Genomic DNA, 21,091 nt, shown 5'->3' on the forward strand with positions numbered 1-21,091 from the left:
CCCCAGCCTCGGCCTCCCAAAGTGCTGACATTAAAGGCATGAACCACCATGCCCGGCCCCTAGGCTGGTCCTGAACTTCTGAGTTCAAGTAATCCACCTACCTCAGCCTCCCAAAGTGCTGGGATTACAAGCATGAGCCCCTGCACCTGGCCAACATGTAGTTTTCATTAATTTTCTTTTTGCTTGTCTCTTTGTTTAGACAATCAGTGTTAAGTTGCCACTGGTTTAAAATAGTTACAAGATACTATTTTCAAGCCTTATGGTAACCTCAAATCTAAAAACATATGATACACAAAAAATAAAATGCAAGAAATTAAAACATACCACCAGAGAAAATCACCTTCACTAAAAGGAAGACAGGAAGGAAGGAAAGAAGGAAGCAGACCACAAAACAACCAGAAAACAAATAATAAAATGGCAGAAGTAGGACCTTACTTATCAGTAATAACATTGAATGTAAATGGACTAAACTCCCCAATCAAAAGACACAGAGTGGCTGAATGGAGAAAAAAGTAGACCCAACAACCTGTTGCCTGCTAGAAACATACTTTACCTATAAAATATGTTTATAAAGACACACAGACTGAAAACAAAAGAATGGAAAAAGATATTCCATGCAAATGGAAACTAAAAAAGAGCAGGAGTAGCTATATTTATATTGAACAAAATGGATTTCAAGAAGAAACTATAAAAAGAGACAAAGAAGGTCATTATATAATGATAAAGAAGTCAGTTCAGCAAGAGGCTATAACAACTGTGAATATATATGCACCCAACACTGGAGCACCCAGATACATAAAGCAAATATTATTAGAGCTAAAGAGAGAGAGAGACCCCAATACAGTAACTGGGGACTCCCAATGCTTCATTTTCAGCACTGGACAGATCATCCAAACAAAAAAATCAACAAAGATATATCAGACTTAATCTGTACTACTGACCAAATGAACCTAACAAATATTTACAGGGCATTTCATTCAATGACTGCAGAATACACATTCTTCTCCTCAACACATAGATCATCCTGAAGGATAGACCGTATGTTAGGTCTATCCTTGAGGTCTAAAAGCAGGTTTTTAAAAATTCAAACAAACTGAAATTATATCAAGTATCTTCTTTGATCACAACAGAATAAAACCAGAAATCAACTACAAGAAGAATTTGGGAAACTATACAAACACATGTAAATTAAACAATATGCACCTGAACAACCAGTGGGTCAATGAAGACATTAAGAGGGAAATTTTAAAATTTCTTTAAACAAATGATAATAGAAACATACCAAACAAAACCTATGGGATATAGTGAAAGCAAAACTAAGAGCAATAAGCAATAAGTTTATAAGTTTATAGAGCATAAGTTTATAAATTTATAAGTTTATAAGTTTATATAAGCATAAGTTTATAAGTTTATAGTTTATATAAGCATAAGTTTATAAGTTTATAGTTTATATAAGCATAAGTTTATAAGTTTATAGTTTATAAGTTTGTAAGTTTATAGAGCAATAAGTTTATAGCAATAAGCACCTACATCAAAAAAAAGTAGAAAAACTCGAAATAAAACACCTAATTATGCATCTTAAAGATGCAGAAAAAGCAAGGAGAAAAGTAAGAAGAAACCAACCCAAAATTAGTAGAAAAGCAATAATAAAGATCAGAGCAGAAATAAAAGAAATTAAAATGAAGAAAACAATATAAAAGATCAATGAAACAAAAAGTTCATTTTTTGAAAAGATAAACAAAATTGACAAACCATTAGCCAGACTATGAAAAAAAGAAGCCCCAAATAAATAAAATCAGGGATGAAACAGGAGACATTATAATCGGTATCACAGAAATTCAAAAGATTATTAGAGGCTACTATGAGCAACTATATGCCAATAAATTGGAAAATCTAGAGAAAATGGATAAATTCCTAGACACATACAACCTGCCAAGACTGAACTATTAAGAAATCCAAAACTTGAACAGACCAAATGGCAAGTAACAAGATCAAAGTTGTAATAAAAAGTCTCCCAGCAAAGAAAACCCCAAGACCTAATGGCTTCACTGCTGAAGTCTATCAAACTTTTAAAGAAGAACTAATACCAATCCTACCCAAACTATTCCAAAAAAACAGAGGAAGGAATACTTTCAAATTCATTCTACGAGGCCAATATTACCCTGATACCAAAACCAGACAAAGACACATCAAAAAAATAAAACTACAGGCCAGTATCCCTGATGAACATTGATAAAAATCCTCAACAAAATACTGGCAAACTGAATTCAACGACACATTAAAAAAAAAAAGGTCATTCATCATGACTAAGTGGGATTTATCCCAGGGATGCAAGGATGGTTCAACATAAGCAAACCAATCGATATGATACATCAACAGAATGAAGGATAAAAACCATATGATCATTTCAATTGATGCTGAAAAAGAATTTGGTAAAATTCAACATCCCTTCATGATAAAAACCTCAAAAAACCGGTATAGAAGGAACATACCTCAATAGAATAAAAGCCATATACAATAGACCCACAGTTAGTATCATACTGAATTGGGGAAAACTGAAAGTTTTTCCTCTAAGATCTAGAACGCAAGGATGCCCACTTTCATCACTGTCATTCACCACTGTTGGGGTCCGCGTGTTTCCTAAACAAAGGAATGAACACACAAGACAACACAAGACAAGACAAACATGGCGGCCGCCCCGAATGGCGCGCTCCGCTTTATTTTATACAGTCGTTTGTGGAATGTTGCCAAGTCACAAGACACATTGTTGTTTTTCTGACCTTTCCCTGACTTTCTGGATTTTCAAGATGTTTACATATAAACAGGCCCCCAACGCCCTGCTTCGTTTGCAAGAGCAGGACTTATTGGGAACGCCCTGCTTCGTTTGCGAGAGCAGGACTTATGGGGAACACCCTGTTTGTGAGCAGGTAGTCCTCTACATTTCCCCTTTCCTTATTTACAAGTTTGAATTTCTTTTAAAACCAACATTACATGTTGGGCTCGCTGGGATTCGGTGTTTGCCCTTTGGCACCGTCTCCAGCAGACTGTGAAAAATGACAAAGGCAAGAACAACAATCAATACATTACTAGAAACAGAGGTCAGCAAAGTTTTTACAGGACTCATAGGGTTCAAAGACGTCAAACTTTGTGCAATATCAGTCATCAAATCTGCATCAGTCAGCAACGGTAACTGATTGCGAAATGTTTCAGAAATGTTCTGTGTTAATTCTTGTATTTCTAGGGAAAGATTATTATGACCAATTAAAAGTCTCTTTATCTCAGTCCAATTATGTACAGTGCTGTTAAAAGGAACAGGAGTAATACAAAATTGGGTAGTGTTCCAATCACATTTCAACAAAGCTCGGGTATTCAACACTGTTAGCTGATCTCTCAACCAAGAAACCACTTGTTCCAGATTATCTACTCGTTCAGTCAAATGAGCATCTATGTCTCGTTGCTGCTGCCACAACAAATGTGATTGTTCATGCCATTGTTGCACAAATTCTGCATTTTGTATATTCTGGTGTAGAGCTAATTCAGCAACAGCGGCGGTGGAAGCAATTGCTACAAGTCCTATCATTGCGGACACGACGATTCCAACCATCCTCTGACTGCGGTGGACAAGATCTTGCATAACCTTGTAAATTTGAGTAACCCCAGCAGATTCACTCCAAGTACGTGTTAAGTTTACAGGTAGCCAGGTTTCTTTTCTGGCTCTTAGTATATATAAATCAGAATGAGACTCATTCCAATTATTATTCCACCAAGTAGTATTTATACAACTTAAGAATGTACAATTGGCCGGGCGCGGTGGCTCAAGCCTGTAATCCCAGCACTTTGGGAGGCCGAGGCGGGTGGATCACGAGGTCAGGAGATCGAGACCATCCTGGCTAACATGGTGAAACCCCGTCTCTACTAAAAATACAAAAAACTAGCCGGGCGTGGTGGCGGGCGCCTGTAGTCCCAGCTACTCGGAGGCTGAGGCGGGAGAATGGCGTGAACCCGGGAGGCGGAGCTTGCAGTGAGCCGAGATCGCGCCACTGCACTCCAGCCTGGGCGACAGAGCGAGACTCCGTCTCAAAAAAAAAAAAAAAAAAAAAAAAAAAAAAAAAAAAAAAAAAAAAAAGAATGTACAATTGTTTGTACAGTTAACTACCCCTGTATTATTATCTCATTTAAAAATTCCTGTCAACAACAAGTAAGGCTTTCTTACACATGCAATAACATATCTAGAACTATTTCGATGCAAAGATATATGGAAAGGGTTAGCAATATTAGTAAGATTTAAGGACATGTTTCCCATGAAAGTGAACATTGGTTTACCAGCAGCTAGCAACTTCCAAATATGACCTTGTATTTGTGAGGTATTAGCCAAATGTGGCAAGGGGGTGATAGACCACCATCATGCCAAATAATAGTTTCATTGCCATCTGCAGAAATGCTGTGATTACCTTATGCCAACGCAGGTTGACATGGCTGAATTTAGTATGAAAATCTCCATGTACACTCCAATCTGTAACAAAGTATTTACGACTTTTCCCTTTTACTTCTAACAACAATCGTGGCCCACTACTTCTACATCTAGTCCACTCTAGTTGGGAAACACCTCCGGACATATCAGGGATAGGGCATAAAGATAATGTACTTGGCAGAGTTTCATTAAGTATTGCAGTATGATTACACTTGAAACTTTGAGCCACAACAATCATAGTAAAGGCAGAGACATGACTATGGTTATAGCGAACAGCCCAAGCCTCATGAGAAAGATGCAGACAATGCGGACTACCCCCAAGACATATAGGTAACCCTTCAACCCCAAATTGATATGAACTATTTACTGTGCCAGTGTCTAATTCAGGATCCTGGTTTAAAAAAGGCGATGGCATCCAAGCAGTATCATTAGTAAATACTGGGACTTCTCTGTCTCCCCAGGCCACACCTTGATATAAGGGTGGAAAAGGAATATAAGCCCAGTATGTAAATTCTCCAGCTGTTACCTGAGAATTTACTACGGCCAGCATAGCCAGGAATCAAGTCAGTGGGGTTTTGGGCTGCCCAGCTTGTTGAACAACCCCTTTAGCTTCTTAACTGTTTCAGTTGTCCCCATGTCGGGGGCTCCGCACGAGTTCCGAAGGTGAATGTTCTCTGAGCGCTCAGATTTAGCTCCTGGAATTCCTTCAGGAACTGTTTGGATTGGCTCCTCTTCGCCATGACACTGTTTCAACCATCGAGATGGAAACTACTCGTTTCCGGCACCTGTACAGACAAGAGCATAGCCTCGGCCCCATTGTAAAACTTTTCCTTTTAAATATTTCCCTTGTAATGAAGGATAATACACCCACAGATGACTGTTTTGTGGCTTTTCTAAAGGGTGTTGAAAATGTTTCACCGCTGCAGACTGCTGTAATTGGCGCCAATGGTTGAGAAAATTTAAAGTAAAAAGGGCTTTCAGAATTTGATGTTTTGGGGAATCTCGCCCATCTCCCCCTTTTTGCTTTAAAAGTTGTAATTTTAAGGTAGCATTGGCTCTTTCAATAATTGCTTGACCTTGACTGTTAAATGGAATACCAGTGGAATGATGAATATGGTATAAAGAGAGGAAGGCAGCCAATTTGCGAGAGCAATAAGCAGGGGCATTATCAGTTTTTAATTCAGCAGGGACTCCCATAACTGCAAAGCAAGTAAGTAAATGAGTAATAACAGAGTCAGCCTTTTCAGAGGGTAATGGTGTAGCCCACTGGAAATGTGACCACGTATCAAGAGTATGATCAACATATTTTAAACGACCAAAGGAAGGAACATAAGTTACATCCATTTGCCAAATGTGATTTTGTTGAATGCCTCGAGGATTAATACCTGGACTTAAAAAAGGTGCAATAATAGGAGCACAAGGTGGGCAGGCTCTGACAAAAGCTTGGGCTTGTCGGCGTGTTAATAGAAAATCGCCGTTGTAATCCTAAACTATTAGTATGATGTAGTTGGTGCTCATCCTGAGCCCGTTGGACACTGCCAATAAGTAAAGAATCAATCTGACTATTGCCAAAAGATAAAGGTCCTGGCAAAGCTGAATGAGAACGAATATGAGTGATAAAAGGGGGGCAATGCGGGAAGTAAGAGTTACAAATAATAAAGAAAATAATTTTTGTAAAGGAGTTTGAGAAAATAATGGTAAAGAAGTCTGAGAAATATATTTAGTTACATATACAGCATATTGGGAATCACTAACTATATTACAAAGGGTTTGAGGCCAGTCTTGTAGAACCATAAGAATGGCAAAAAGTTCTCCTTGTTGTACTGATTCAAATGGATAGTGAGAAATTTTTGAATTGTCTGAAGTCCAGTATCCAGCCTTTCCATTGCTTGAAGCATCAGTAAAAAAGGTACGACCTTTAACTGGAGTGTAAGAGATAGGATTATATGGCAGTAAAGAATATTGTTGCAGAAAAGCAAACAATTTATTACTAGGATAATGCTGAGAAAAAGAACCAGTATACTCAGCGCAAGCCACTTGCCAACCCTCATGAGTTTCCAGCAGAGATTCAATGTATTGATTAGATAATCGGGTAATAATTTTTACAGGGTCAGCACCAAGCAACTGACGAGCTCGATGTCGTCCTTTAATAATTAATTCAGCCAATTTATCAATATATGGGTGAATTTTCTTAATGGCTTTATTAGCCAAAAACAGCCACTCCAGAATATTATTATCTTGGTGTAAAACGGCCCTTGGCGAATGGGGAGTATGAAAAAGACACAACGAAAGTGGAAGATTGGGTACAATATAATAAAGGTGAGCTTCATTAATTCTATTTTCTACAAATGACAATTCTTCTTCTGCTACAGGGGATAAAGTCCCCATAGGTTGAATACAAGTATTTACAGCTCTAAGATCAGTTAATAAGTGCCATTTCCCCCCCCCCCCTTTTTTTTTTTTTTTTTGACAAGACAAACACAGGGGAATTCCATGCAGAAGTACTTGGTTCAATATGCCCCTCGGCCAATTGTTCCTTAACTAAATTCTTTAAAGCCTTAAGTCTTTCTTTAGATAATGGCCACTGTTCCACCCAAACAGGAGTTGTAGTTTTTTACTTCAATTGTAAAGCTTGAGGCTTGTGGACAGTGGCTAAGAGTTTAAAGGATTGTAGCCCATTTTGAACATCCTATTTTTGGCAGCTGAAGAAATATGAGGAATGCTTAAAAAGGCACCAAATTGTTGTAAAAGATCACGGCCCCAAAGGTTAATATTAATGGGAACAATATAAAAGAACACTTTTCCTTGTTGTCCTTCAGGTCCTACACAGCTCAGGGGCTCCACGGTTTGGTAGACTATAGAAGCAGTACCTAGGCCGGATAGAGTAACCGATACTCGTTTCTTTTTCCAATGATCAGGCCATTGAGCCAAACATTATTATATACATTTGCTCCTGGGTCGACTAAGCCCTCAAAAAGTATCCCATTAATTTACAATGAACATAAAGATTTTTGATCAGAAACTAAAGTTTCCCAGAAAACAGTTTTCCCAGTACTATCGAAACCTCCTTGACGAGACACATCTCCAGATAAGAAAGGAAAAAAAGGCAATAAAAGCAATTATGCAATACATTCCCCTGCCTCTAGGCGCATAAGTTGTGAGACTTGTACCATAATAAGGATTTCATCAGTAAAATCAGGATCAATAATTCCTGGGACCACCATTAACTCCCGCATAGCGTTGCTGCTTTAACCTAGTAAAAGTCCTACATGTCCCTTTGGCAAAGGACCACACACTCCAGTAGCCAACTTATATATTCCTCTATTAGGAGATAAAGTATAAGGTTGGACAATAGCTAGGTCAGTAGCGGCACTCTGCTTAGTGGCAGCATAAAGCTGAGAAACTGGGGTAGGGTAAGATGTCTTTAAGGAGGACTCGAGGTCATTCCTTGATGTTGTAAGCCATTGCTCACTGGGTACTGGGGTAGGCCTGCATTGTAGTTGTTGGGGCCCCAAGCCTGCGGGCCCCGGCTTTTGTTTCCCGAGAGGGGTGACAGTACATTCCCACTTTTATCAGTTTTTGAACGGCATTCATTGGTCCAATGTCGACCCTTGCCACATTGTTTACACATATTAGATGGTAACCTTTTTTCTTTTAGAGCAGAAGAGCCTAATTTTTTCCGGCATTCCTTTTTAAAATGACCGGGTTTCCCACATTGATAGCATATGCCTTGTTTAGGATTGCCTTTTAAAGCCTTAGAAAGTGCCCCAGCAAACAATTGAGCATTGTAAATAGCTCCTCCAACACCTGCACAAGCCCGAATGTATTTAGCTAAATTAGCTCCACTAGCTTTTAGAGGATGGAGCAATTTTTGGCACTCAGGATTAGCACTCGCAAAAGCCAGAGTATCCAAAAGAATTTTAGCAGCAGGGCCTGAACCTACAGTCTTTAATACAGATACAGCTCAGTGGCTCCTTGTAGGATCTTTACAAAAGATAAAGAAGTTTTACCCACTATTCCAACCTTAGTCCACGCTTTTATAAACAAGGCTTTAATCTGAGTGAGAGCAATATCATCTAGGCCTGCCTGAGCATTAAGAGTGGCGTATTGTCCTGAACCCGTAAGCTGCTCTTCAGTAGGTCCTGGGGGATTTCGCGTAGCATTTTTTCTAGCTTGTACTCTTGCTTTTTCCCACCACCAACTTTTTAATTGAAGCCATTGCGAACGATCAAGGACAGCCTGTCCCAACATTTCCCAGTCAATAGGAATCATCATATGTTCTGAAGAGAAGGAATCGAGGCGGCCAAGGACAAACGGTGATTGAGGTCCATAATTAGAAATTGCAGCTTTCATTTCTTTCAAAAATTTAAATTGTAGGGCTGTAAAAGTCACATTCTGGCCACCGTTTGGGAACTGAGCATTGGGGCTGAAAGCAGCCCGTGTTATTGGGAATAAATCTAATTCCTCGAAATCACTCTTTTCCTTTTATTCCTTCTTTTCTCCTACAGGAGGAAGAGGCACAGAGAAAACCTGACCTGACATAGGCAAAGAGGTTGGAGGTGGAGGCAAAGGGAAATCCTTTTAGCAGAAGGGAAGGTAACAGGGAAGGCTCATGGCAGAGAGATAGGAGAAACAGGAGCAGCGGTATCTTGCAATTTTAACAACTGTTGTAACATCTCTAAAATGTGCTGCAAATCAGAATTTCCTTCAGATGAAGGAGGCATTAGCTCTTTTTCCAATTCCTTGTCCTCAACAACCGGGGCATAAACATGTTCCTCTCTAAGATCATTCCTCTCTAAAGCTTCAGATGCCTCACCTCCTGTGGCAGTATTGCCGTGCTCCGAGTCAGTTTCAAGTAACTCTAATGCCTGAGTAATGGAACTACACAAAGTCCACAAAGTCAGAGGCATCATTTGCCCTCGCTGATGAGCTCGACGCAGTACTTTAACCACTTGTAACCATTCCTTTCGATTTAACTGCACTTTGCTTTGATATTGAAACCAATAACAACGTTGTTCAACATGGGCAAACAATCACTTCAAAGTCTTATGTTCCTTAACTAACTTCTACTCCTATAGACATCAACAGTCCCTGGAGTAACCGCAAATATTCAGAGGCCAGAGAGGTGGAATTCCCCATAATTTTCCCGTGGGTCCCCCTTTCTTTATTTACCTGCCCGGGGTGTTCCCCCTCCGGTTCCTTGCTCTCGTGGAGCCACGGACCCTGCTCGCTGCGCCAGATGTTGGGGTCCGCGTGTTTCCTAAACAAAGGAATGAACACACAAGACAACACAAGACAAGACAAACATGGCGGCCGCCCCGAATGGCGCGCTCCACTTTATTTTATACAGTCGTTTGTGGAATGTTGCCAAGTCACAAGACACATTGTTGTTTTTCTGACCTTTCCCTGACTTTCTGGATTTTCAAGATGTTTACATATAAACAGGCCCCCAACGCCCTGGGGGACTTATTGGGAACGCCCTGCTTCGTTTGCAAGAGCAGGACTTGTTGGGAACACCCTGCTTCGTTTGCGAGAGCAGGACTTATGGGGAACACCCTGTTTGTGAGCACGTAGTCCTCTACAACCACAGTACTAGAAGTCCTAGCTAGAGCAATCAGACAAGAGAATAAAATAAAGGGCATCCAAATTGGAAAGGAAGAAGTCAAAGTACCCTTGTTTGCAGATGATATGATCTTATATTTGGAGAAAGCTAAAGATTCCACCAAAAAACTATTAGAACTGATAAATTCAGTAAAGTTGCAGGATACAAAATCAACATACAAATATCAGAGCATTTCTCTACGTCAACAGCAAACAATCTGAAAAAAGAAATCAAGAAAGTAATCCCATTTACAATAGCCACAAATAAAACTAAATACTCAGGAATTAACCAAGTGAACTGTTGGGAACAGGCCCCAAAACTGGCCATAAACAAAATCTCTGCAGCTATGTGACATGCTCATGATGGCCTTGACGCCCAGGCTGGAAGGTTGTCAGTTTACCGGAATGAGGACAAGGAACACCTGGTCCACCCAGGGTGAAAAATCACTTAAGGCATTCTTAAACCACAAACAAAAGCATGAGTGATCTGTACCTTAAGGACATGTTCATGCTGCAGGCAACTAGCCAGAGACCATCCCTTTATTTCTCGTAAGGAATACTTTTAGTAAATCTTATGACTGGCTTGCTGTCAATATGTGGGTAGATCTCTGTTCATGGCTCTCAGCTCTGAAGGCTGTGAGACCCCTAATTTCCCACTCTACACTCTATATTTCTGTGTGTGTGTCTTTAATTCCTCTAGCACCACTGGGTTAGGGTCTCCATGACTGAGCTGGTCTCAGCAAGTGGTGCCCACACGTGGGGCTCGAACCCAGGTCAAAGGGTCACCAGAGCAACAGTTGGAGAACATAGAACTAAGTACTGGACACCCGAATACTCTTAAGCAGTCCCCGTGGTGAGAAGGGGAGCTCAGAAGCATCAGGGTAACAATGGGACAAGTGTGGGCTCTGGTTCCTTCCACCTTGGAACCTTTTCACACTGATCATGAGGAGGAAGGAGAGTATAACAAAGTAACAGAGCAGGTTTGTTTGCCAGCTGAAGCTAACGGCAGCAAAGGAGGGAGAGGTTCATCCCTACCCTTCTGCACCCCCGCATTATTTTGAAGAAAAAGAGTAGCTTGACCCTCCAGATCTTTCTTTTCCAGAGGACACTGGGCAAAAAGTAGTTGCCCCAGTGACTGAGCAGCGCCTCAAGCGATCACTCTCAGTTCCATTCAGGAAGGAATTCAGCAAGATAGATGAGAGGGTGATTTAGAGGCTTGGCAGTTCCCCGTTAGAATACACCCCCCAGATAAACAGGGAAATGCTATAGCTACATTTGAGCCTTTTCCTTTTAAATTTGGGAAACGCCATGAGGGGCCAGTCCCCAGCCCCGTTTCCAACCAGGGCATTTCCGGCTCAGGCCATTCCCTCACCCTTATACAATGTTTGTCTCCCGCCACAGCCGGTAGTGCTGCAGATTTATGCTGCACAAAAGCTGTGAGTCTTCTGCCTGGGGAACCCCTACAGAAGGTCCCAACAGGAGCCTCCGGACCCTTGCCAGCAGGAACGACCAGATTACTTCTAGGCAGGTCCAGTTTGAATTTAAAAGGGGTACAAATACAAACAGTAGTCACTGATTCAGATTACAATGGAGAAATTCAAATTGTTATATCTACTTCTGTTCCTTGGAAAGCAGAGCCAGGAGAGCGTATAGCACAGCTCCTAATTGTGCCATATGTGGAAATGGGGAAAAGTGAAATTAAACAGGAGGATTTGGAAGCACAAACAAACAACGCAAAGTGGCTTATTAGGTAAATCAAATTACTGATAAACATCCTACCTGTGAAATAACTATTCAGGGAAAGAAATTTAAAGATTTGGTAAATACAGGAGTGGACATTTCAATCATTTCTCTACAGCACTGGCCATCCACCTGGCCAATTCAACCCAGTCAATTTAACATAGTTGGAGTTGGTAAAGCCCCTGAAGTATATCAAAGTAGTTATATTTTGCATTGTGACGGGCCCGATGGACAACCTGGGACTATTCAACCAATTATAACTTCTGAACCTATAAATTTATGGAGAAGAGATTTATTACAACAATGGGGAGCACAAGTTCTAATTCCAGAGCAATTATATAGCCCTCAAAGTCAACATAGGATGCATGAAATGGGGTATGTCCCTGGTATGGGACTAGGAAAAAATTTCCAAGGTTTGAAGGAACCGCTTCAAGTTGAAAGAAAAAGTTCCCGCCAAGGTTTAGGATATCATTTTTGATGGCGGCCATTGTTAAGCCTCTAGAACCTATACCTTTAAAATGGTTAACAGATAAGTCAATTTGAATAGAACAATGGCCGCTGAGTAAAAAGAAACTGGAGGCTTTAGAAGATGTAATTACTGAACAATTAGAAAAGGGGCACACAGCTCCAACATTTTACCCTTGGAATTCTCCAGTTTTCAAAATTTAAAAAAAAAAATCAGGTAAATGGAAAATGTTAACTGACTTAAGAGCCATTAATTCAGTTATACAACCTATGGGGACATTACAGCCAGGATTGCCTTCTCCTGCTATGATTCCAAAAAATTGGCCTTTAATAGTCACAGATTTAAAAGACTGTTTCCTCAGTATCCCCTTAGCTGAGCAGGACTGTGAATGGTTTGCATTTACAATTCCTGCAGTAAACAGCCTGCTAAGCGTTTTCACTGGAAAGTGTTGCCACAAGGCATGTTAAACAGTCTAACAATTTGCCAGAGGTACGTAGGGCAAGCAACTGAACCTACTGGTAAAAAATGTTCACAATGTTACATTATTCATTATATGGATGATATACTTTGTGCTGCCCCCACTCGAGAAATATTACTCCAATGTTATGATCATTTGCAAAATTCGATTTCTTTTGCTGGCTTAATTATAGCTCCTGACAAAATTCAGACTACTACTCCTTACTCCTACTTGGGGACCTTAGTAAATGACACTACCATTGTGCCACAGAAAGTAGCCATACATAGGGATCAACTGAAAACATTAAATGACTTTCAAAAATTACCAGGGGACATTAATTGGATATGACCTGCTCTAGGCATTCCTACCTATGCCGTGAGTAATCTATTTTCTATCTTTAGAGGAAATCCTAGTTTCACTAGCCCTCAGTAGCTAACAAAGGAAGCTGGGGCAGAGTTACAGCTGATTGAAATGCAAGTCCATAAAGCTCAAATAAATAGAATAGATCTAGAGAAGACTCTAGATTTGCTAATTTTTCCAACTCAGCATTTACCTACTGGTGTTACTGTCCAAGAGGTGGACTTAGTAGAATGGCTTTTCTTCCACATACTAATTCACAGACTCTAACTCCTTATTTGGATCAAATTGCTACTACAATAGCGATATGATAGGAAATGGGAGAACTCGGATTGTTAAATTACATGGATATGATCCTGAAAAAATTACTGTCCCTCTCACGAAGGCGCAAATACAGCAAGCTTTTATAAATAGTTTTACTTGGCAAACCCATTTAGCTGACTTTGTGGGTCTTCTCGATAACCATTTTCCTAAAACAAAACTGTTTCAATTTTTGAACTGGTTTGGTGGAGACACCCAATAACAAACAGTTGGGAAATAGGTAAAATAATAACTTGGGGTAGAGGTTATGCTTGTGTTTCTACAGGACCGAATCAACAGCCAATTTGGATACCATCAAGACACATAAAACCTTATCACAAGCCAGATGCTGAGGAAGAGATTCTGGGAGGATCCTGAGGACCCCCAGTTGCAGCCACGTCAAGACTGACACTGAGGAGGACCCCAACTGTCACGAGCAACACCCATCAAACACAGCCACCCACCTGGGGACAGATGAAGAAGCTGTCACAGATGGCGGAAGAAAACCTGAGGAAGGAGGGACAACCAGTCAAATAAGTAATTTAATGATATCTATGATAGCAGTGATCACCATTGCCGTGAGTATTCCTTCAACAAGGGCTGACAGAGAAAACAATTATACTTATTGGGCATATTTATCCATCGTGGCTAGCAATAATGCCTGGATGTAATCACTCTACGACACAGTTACACATGCTTTCTGATCTCAGTATTTCCCATAATGAATCTGCTCCTGTAATTGAGGCATACCACCCTCAAAAACCTATTTGTAAACAAAATTGAACCTGGCCAGAAAAAGTGAATGGACTTGTTTAGGAAAACTGCATTGGAGAACAGGCAGAGGTGCTGCACAGCAATTCCTGTGGAATTAACTGGTCCCCTAGGGGATGTTTAGTTTGAATTGCACCTCTCAGTTTGTGTGCCACGGCCACACTATGTTCAGCTGGTCTGAACAAAACAGTCAGATGGTAGAAATGGTAAAGTACGGCAAGAGTTCCTATTATCTGGAACCATGGCAGTACAGTGGCACCTCAGCCTCGAATGATATGGCCCATTGTAGGAGCTAAACATAAGGATTTGTGGAAATTATTAATAGCTCTTAATAATATCAAAATTTAGGAAAGAATAAAAAAGCATCTAGAAGGACACTCTACAAACTTGTCTTTGGCTATTGCAAAATTAAAAGAACAAATATTTAAAGCATCCCAGGCATAACTGACCTTAATGCCAGGAACTGGAGCGCTTGAAGGAGCTGCAGACAGATTAGCAGCTAGTAACCCACTAAAATGGATAAAAACACTTGGAAGCTCTGTGATTTCAATGATGATTGTGCTTTTAATCTGTGTTGTTTGTCTTTGTATAGTCTGCGGATCCTGACTCCTGCAAGAAGTAGCTCACTGTGACAAAGCTGCCTTTGCTTTTATCACTTTGCAAAACAAAGGGGGGACATGTTGGGAACAGGCCCCAAAATCTGGCCATAAACTGGCCCCAAAACTGGCCATAAACAAAATCTCTGCAGCACTGTGACATGCTCATGATGGCCTTGATGCCCATGCTGGAAGGTTGTCAGTTTACCGGAATGTGGACAAGGAACACCTGGCCCACCCAGGGCAGAAAACCACTTAAGGCGTCCTTAAACCACAAATAGCATGAGTGATCTGTGCCTTAAGGATATGTTCATGCTGCAGGTAACTAGCCAGAGACCATCCCTTTATTTCGGCCCATCCTTTTATTTCCCATAAGGAATACTTTTAGTAAATCTTATGACTGGCTTGCTGTCAATAAGTATGTAGGTAAATCTCTGTTTGTGGCTCTCAGCTCTGAAGGCTGTGAGACCCCTGATTTCCCACTGTACACTCTATATTTCTGTGTGTGTCTTTAATTCCTCTAGCACCGCTGGGTTAGGGTCTCCATGAACAAGCTGGTTTCGACAGTGAACAATCTCTACAATGAAAACTATAAAACACTGATACAAGAAATTGAAAAAGATGGGCCGGGTACAGTGGCTCAGGCCTGTAATCCAAGCACTTTGGGAGGCTGAGGCAGGCAGCTCACCTGAGGTCAGGAGTTCAAGACCAGCCTGGCCAACATGGCGAGATCCCCATCTCTACTAAAATTACAAAAATTAGCTGGGTGTGGTGGCGGGCACCTGTAATTCCAGCTACTTGGGAAGATGAGGCAGGAGAATCACTTGAACCCAGGAGGTGGAGGTTGCAGTGAGCCAAGATCACACCAGTGCACTCCAACCTTGGTGACAAGTCAAGACTCCATCTTAAAAAAAAAAATCCAAAAAAAAAAAATTGAAGACACGTACACACAAAAGGAAAGATGTTCCACATTCACCAACTGGAAGAATCAATACTGTTAAAATGTTCATACCACCCAAAGCAACCTACAGATTCAATGCAATCCCTATCAAAATACCAATGACATTCTTCACAGAAATAGAAAAAACAATCCTAAAACCTACATGGAATAACAAAAGAGCCGGAATAGCCTAGGCTATCTGAGCAAATACAACAAAACTGAAGGAATTACATTACCTAACTTCACATTATCTGACTCCAAATTATAACTTCAAATTATACTAAAGAGCTACAGTAACCAAAATAGCATGGCATCAGCATAAAAACAGACACACAGATCAATGAAACAGAATGGAGAACCCAGATACAAATCCATACACCTACAGTGAACTCATTTTTGACAAAGAAGCTAAGAACATACACTGGGAAAAGGCGAGTCTCTTCAACAAATGGTGCTGGGACAACTGGAGAGCCATATGCAGAAGAATGAAACTAGACCCCTATCTCTCGCTGAGAGACAGGACTAGCTGGATTTCCTAGGCCGACCAAGAATCCCTAAGCCTAGCTGGGAAGGTGACCGCATCCACCTTTAAACACTGGGCTTACAGCTTAGCTCACACCCGACCAATCAGGTAGTAAAGAGAGCTCACTAAAATGCTAATAGGCAAAAACAGGAGGTAAAGAAATAGCCAATCATCTATTGCCTGAGAGCACAGAGGGAGGGACAATGATTGGGCTATAAACCCAGGCATTCGAGCCAGCAACGGCTACCCTCTTTGGGTCCCCTCCCTTTGTATGGAAGCTCTGTTTTCACTCTATTAAATCTTGCAACTGCACTCTCTTCTGGTCCATGTTTGTCACAGCTCAAGCTGAGCTTTTTGCTCGCCATTCACCACTGCTGTTTGCCACTGTCACAGATCCGCCACTGACTTCCATCCCTCCAGATCCGGCAGGGTGTCTGCTGTGCTCCTGATCCAGCGAGGCTCCCATTGCTGCTCCCAATCAGGCTAAAGGCTTGCCATTGTTCCTGCACGGCTAAGTGCCCGGGTTCGTCCTAATGGAGCTGAACACTAGTCACTGGGTTCCACGGTTCTCTTCCATGACCCACGGCTTCTATCAGAGCTATAATACTCACCACATGGCCCAAGATTCCATTCCTTGGAATCCATGAGGCCAAGAACCCCAGGTCAGAGAACAGGAGGCTTGCCACCATCTTGCAAGCGGCCCGCCACCATTTTGGGAGCTCTGGGAGCAAGGACAACCCCCCAACCCCACCCCGTAACGTCGCTATACACAACAATCAAATTAAAATAGATTAAAGACTTAAGACCTCAAGCTATGAAACTGCTAAAAGAAAACACTGGAGAAAATCTCCAGGACATTGAACTGGGCAAAGATTTCTGTAGTAATACCCCACCAAAGCATACATGGACAAATGGTATCACATCAAGTTAAAAAGCTTCTACACAACAAAGGCAACAACAAAGTGAAGAGACAACCCACAGACCAGGAGAAAGTATTTGCAAACTATCCATCTGGCAAGGGATGAATAACCAGAACATACAAGAAGCTCAAACAACTCTATAGGAAAAAATCTAATAATCCTATTAAAAAATGAGCAAAACATCTGAACAGACATTTCTCAAAATAAGACATACAAATAGCAAACAGGCATATGAAAAGGTGCTCGACATCACTGATCAGAGAAATGCAGAACAAAACTACGAGATAATCATCTCACTCCAGTTAAAATGGCTTATATCCAAAAGACAGGCAATAATGAATGATGGTGAGGATGTGGAGAAAAGGGATTCCTCATACACCATAGGTGGGAATGTAAATTAGTACAAGCACTATGGAGACCAGTTTGGAGGTTCCCCAAAAACTAAAAATAGAGCTACCACATGATTCAGCAATCCAAATCAGTATATCACAGAGGTCTGCAGTCTCATGTTTGTTGCAGCACTGTTCACGATAGCCAAGATTTGGAAGCAACCTAAATGTCCATCAACAGATGAATGGATAAAGAAAACATGATGATACATATACACAATGGAGTACTATTCAGCCATAAAAAAGAATGAGATCCCATCATTTGCAACAACAGGGACAGAACTGGAAGTCATTATGTTAAGTGAAATAAGCCAGGCACACAGAATGACAAACTTTGCCTGTTGTCACTTATTTGTGGAAGCTAAAAATTAAAACAACTGAACTCATGGAGAGAGAGACTAGATGATGGTTACCAGATTCTGAGAAGGGAGTGAGGGGAGAGACAGTTAATGTATACAAAAATACAGTTACATAGAATGCATAAGATCTAGTATTTGATAGCACAACAGCATGACTACAGTCAACAATACTTTATTGCACATTTTAAAGTAACTTTAAGAGTATCACTGAGTGGTCAAAGATTTTCCCCCAAGCCTGAAAGCTTAAGGGAATGAATAATTCCTCCCTCCTCAAGCCCAGTCCCAAGGTGCAAGGACACTTGCGCCAGCAGCGCGCTGTCAGCAAGTTAACAGAAGCAGGAGGAGAGGTTGCGGGAAGACACATACGCCCTGAAGATCCAGAGGGAGGCCAGCGTGTACTACGCAGCAGCCACGTCAGATTGGGACACTTCCTGTTTACAGAGGACTATAAAACTCCTTCCACGCCTCACTTGGGGCTGAGGCCATTTTAGGCCTAAACCCGTCTGCCCCCAGGCGCTTGTTAAAACACACCGCCTCCTGGTGTCGGGGTTGTTGGCACGTTGTTGTCGCGTTCCAACCAATACAAGAGCCTGGCAGGTTGTCTGCACCACTAACAACGGATAAATGCTTCAGAGGATGGATACCCCGCTTACTCTGATGTGATTATTAGGCATTCTCCGCCATATCAAATACCTCATGTACCTATAAATACATACGCCCACTAGGTACCCACAAAAATTAAAAACAAATTTTTTGGAGAGATTTCTTCTGAGCCAAATATGAGCGCCTATGGCCCATGACACCGCCCTCAGGAGATCCCGGGAACATGTACCCAAGGTGGTGGGGGCACAGCCTAGTTTACATTTTAGGGGAACATTTGAGACTTCAATCAAACACAGGTATAGACTGGATCGGGCGGGCAAGGCGGGACAACTCGAAGTGGGGGCTTCCAGGTCACGGGCAGATGAGACAAACGGCTGCATTCTTTGAGCCTCTGCTCTGCCTTTTACTGAATACACAATTTACCCGACGGGGCGGGCAGAGGAATAGTTACTTGTGCCTTAGCCTGGCTCAGTAAACCTGCATTTTTACATAAATACAGGGCAGGTGAAGCCATCAGACATGCATTTGTCTCAGGAGAGCAGGGGGATGACTGGCGGTCTGTCCCTGTCCCTCACCTGCGAAGACAAGCTGTCCATTTCCACTGCCAGGGGTGAAATCCGACGCAACTGTTTCAGGGTAAAGATGTGGAGGCCACAGCCAATTTCTTCCGGGGCAAACGGTGAGGGAGCTGTGTGGCTTTTTATCACTGCAGCTGTCTTAGGAATAAAACAGGAGCAGGTTTGCCTGACGCAGTTCCCGGCTTGACTTTGGCTTAGCGATCTGGGGTCCCGAGATTCATTTTCCTTTCACACTATTCTCCCTAGTTTTGTGTATGTGTGAAATGTTCTATTTCTGGGCACTTTTAATTTTAAAAAGTGGACAACCCTGCTCTGGACTTCATTTTAGGGAATGCTGCGGGAGGCTGTAGATCAGGTGTGCCTCCGTCCGAAATGCCCGAAAACCAGGCCCGCGCCCTGGCTCTCGCTCCCCACGCCGCGGATCCGCCTGAGGAGACGCCGGGGGAGGCGCGGGGGCAGCGGCGTCTCCCCGAGGAACCAGCCTCGCCCAGGGAGCGTGCGGGAGCCCCGGACCCGCGGGGAGCCAGGCGCTGCCCCGGCGCCGCCCCCAGCCTGCCCAGGCCCCGCGCGCCGCCGCCGCAGCTCTCGAGGTGCTGAGGGGCGCGGGGAGGCCGCGCGAAAGAGGGCGCCGCCGAGCGGGTACTCACCGCGTTGCCCGCAGCCCAGGATCGCCGCCTTCCGGAACTCGGGCTGCGGCATCTCTCCCGCCAGCCCCAGTCCGACCCGCAAGAGCGGCAGCCGGCTGAACTACCCCGGGGCCGAGCAGCCAGGCGTCGCGCACGCGCCGGGCGCACTGGCGGCCGCGCCTCCTCAGGCCCAGGGCCCTCGCCCAGTCCCCGCGCCGCCGTCTCCGCCCAGCGCCGCGCGTCAGGCGGCCCCGCCCCTGCTCCGTGGTGACGTCACCTCTCGCTGCCCTGACGTCACCGGCCGCCGCCCGCTGAGTCGTACGGAGCGTTCGCGCAGCCGCGCCGCGCGTGGCCTAGGTCCTGTTGTCTGTCGCCCGCGGTCTCAAAAGACTCCATTAATGACAAATGCGCTGCCTGTGGCCTCGGCTACTCCGGAGGCTGAGGCGGGAGCAGCGCTTGAGCCCGGGAGCTCTGCTCTGTATGCGCTGTGCCCATTGCGCGGCGACACCGAGTTCCGCATCGGTGTGGTGACTTCCCGGGAGCAGGAACCACCAGGTTCCCCAAGGAGGGGGGAACCGAGCAGGGCAAAACTCTGTGCTGCTTGGTAGTGGGATCGCGCCTGTGAGTGGCCACTGCCCTCCAGCCTGGGCAATACAGCGAGACCCCATAAGTGAAAAAAAAGACAAATGCCCTTAAACATACTAAAAGACGTTAAATGTCACTTGTGATAGAAGAAAATGTTGATTAAAATGTAAAGAGAGAAGTTGTGAAAAAACACTCATACACTAGTGATAAGAGTGCAATGTATACAAATCCCGTAACGGGGAATTTGGCAATTTTTAAGAAAAATGGTGTAGGCATTCATCTGTGGCCAATAATGCCAAGTTATATTGAAGAATATCTTAATGGTAATCTTATTTGCATTTCTGAAATAAGCCCCACTTGGTTAAGAGTATTTTTAAACTTTTTAAAATAACTCATTGCTTCACAATTAAAGTCTGATGGGGTACACGTGTAGCAATGGAGGAACTTCTACAGCCCATATAAACTAAAGAGCAGCACCTGAACCAAAGTAGTGGCCTTCTTGAGGTGAATTGAGCTAACCACGTTCCCCAGCCCATCTTCCACTGCATTAACGGGCTCTGCCAAATACCCCATGAGGTTGTCAGGGTGTAGGGGGTGCCATGTTGTGCCACCCAGGTTTCCCCTTAAGGACGGAGGACTCATTTCTCCAGTTGTTGGGTGTGTAGGCAGCTCATGGCCCCCAGCTGAGTCCTGTGGCCACTCCCCTCAGCCAAAGAGAACTGCTGCTGGGTGCCAAGTTGAATGCTTTTGAACCCTTGTACCATGTTTGTGTCTTGACTGGAAATTGACAGATATTTCAGGTGTGGGTT

General features: G+C 42.9%; 1 protein-coding gene across 2 annotated transcripts in view; it reads right to left on the reverse strand.

Annotated features, from left to right (window-relative positions):
- Positions 1 to 19,925, reverse strand: part of GALNT11 (polypeptide N-acetylgalactosaminyltransferase 11) — an 88,733-nt gene extending 68,808 nt beyond the window's left edge. The window contains exons 1-2 of one of the 2 annotated variants that reach the window (XM_017957356.3): positions 19,719 to 19,831; positions 19,069 to 19,209 (exon numbers count right to left, since the gene is read on the reverse strand). The gene's annotated coding sequence lies outside the window, so the exon portion shown is untranslated. Of the gene's footprint in view, positions 1 to 19,068; positions 19,210 to 19,718 lie in introns of both variants that reach the window. The other variant, XM_009204266.4, reaches the window with a different exon arrangement.
- Positions 19,926 to 21,091: the final 1,166 nt, after the last annotated feature.

This window comes from Papio anubis, chromosome 4 (assembly GCF_008728515.1).
Source record: "Papio anubis isolate 15944 chromosome 4, Panubis1.0, whole genome shotgun sequence".
Taxonomy (NCBI): Eukaryota; Metazoa; Chordata; class Mammalia; order Primates; family Cercopithecidae; genus Papio; species Papio anubis.